This window comes from Callorhinus ursinus, unplaced genomic scaffold (genome assembly GCF_003265705.2).
Source record: "Callorhinus ursinus isolate GAN/ISIS: 27379988/994484 unplaced genomic scaffold, GSC_fseal_2.0 scaffold25, whole genome shotgun sequence".
In the NCBI taxonomy this organism is placed as follows: Eukaryota; Metazoa; Chordata; class Mammalia; order Carnivora; family Otariidae; genus Callorhinus; species Callorhinus ursinus.
In genome coordinates, this window is record NW_027397087.1 from 35428189 (window position 1) to 35429747 (window position 1559).

Below are 1559 nucleotides of genomic sequence, written 5' to 3' on the forward strand. Positions count from 1 at the left end.
GCCCGGACTCACAGGGGCGGGGCAATTCCGCCTCCGGCAAAGACATTTGGGAACCACGGCAACAAGCCCCTTCCCCAGAAGATCAGCAGGAACAGCCAGCAAGCCAAGTTTACCGATCAAGGAGAACGGGAGAACTCCGGCGCTAGGAGAATACTGCACATAGAATTCATGGCTTTTTTACCATGATTCATTAGTCTTTCAAAGTTAATTTTTTTAACTGTTTTTTTTTTGAATTTTTCTTTTTCCCTTTTTCAACCAACATCTTATCAATCCCTTTAAAAAATTTTTTTTATTTTTCATTTGTAGAGTCATAATCTATCCCTTCATAGTAGTTACCCTTATTTTTGGCATATATATATATATAAGTTGTTCTCTCTTTAAAATTTTGAGATACAGTTTCTTCTAACAGATCAAAATATACCCTAAATCATTAGTGTATGCCTTTGTTCTAGTCTCCTGCCTGACCACATTCTCCCCTTTCTTTTTTCATTTTTTTAAAAATCTTCTTTCTTTTTTCAAACGACTTCTTATCAAATCCTTTTATAAAATCTTTTATAATTTTCCTCTTTACAGTCATATTCCATCCCTTCATTGTATCAACCCTTATTTTGTACATATATAAGTCTTTCTTTTTTTAAAATTTTAGGAGGTACTTTCTTCTAACAGACCAAAATACACCCAAAATCTAGTGTGTGGCACTGTTCTATGCACTAGCCTGATCATATTTGATCATATTCTGTTTTTTTTTTGTTTCGTTCTGTTTTTGTTTGTTTTTATCTTTTTCTTTTTCTTTCCTCTTTCTTTTTTCTTTCTTTCTCTTTCTTTTCCCCTGGTTTCAGGTCTTTTCTGATTTGTTTAGAGTATATTTTCGGGGGATGTGGTTAACCTGTTCACATTTTGTTCTCCCATTCATCTATTCTCCTCTGGAAAAATGACAGGACGAAAAAAATCACCACAACAAAAAGAACAAGAGGTAGTACTGTCTGCCAGGGACCTACTCAATACGGACATCAGTACGATGTCGGACCTAGGGTTCAGAATCATGATTTTAAAGATACTAGCTGGGCTTGAAAAAAGCATGGAACTTATAGAGAAACCCTTTCTGGAGAAATAAAAGAACTAAAACCTAATCAAGTCGAAATCAAAAAGGCTATTAATGAGGTGCAATCAAAAATGGGGGCACTAACTGCTAGGATAAATGAGGCAGAAGAGAGAATGAGTGATACAGAAGACCAAATGATGGAAAATAAAGAAGCTGAGAAAAAGAGAGATAAACAACAACTGGATCACAGGGAGAATTCGAGAGAGAAGTGAAACGATAAGACGAAACAACAGAATAATTGGGATCCCAGAAGAAGAAGAGAGAGAGAGAGGGGCAGAAGGTATATTGGAGCAAATTATAGCAGAGAACTTCCTTAATGTGGGGAAGGAAACAGGCATCAAAATCCAGGAGGCACAGAGAACCCCTCTCAAAATCAATAAAAATAGTTCAACACCCCAACATCTAATAGCAAAACTTACGAGTCTCAGAGACAAAGAGAAAAATCTTGAAAGCAGCT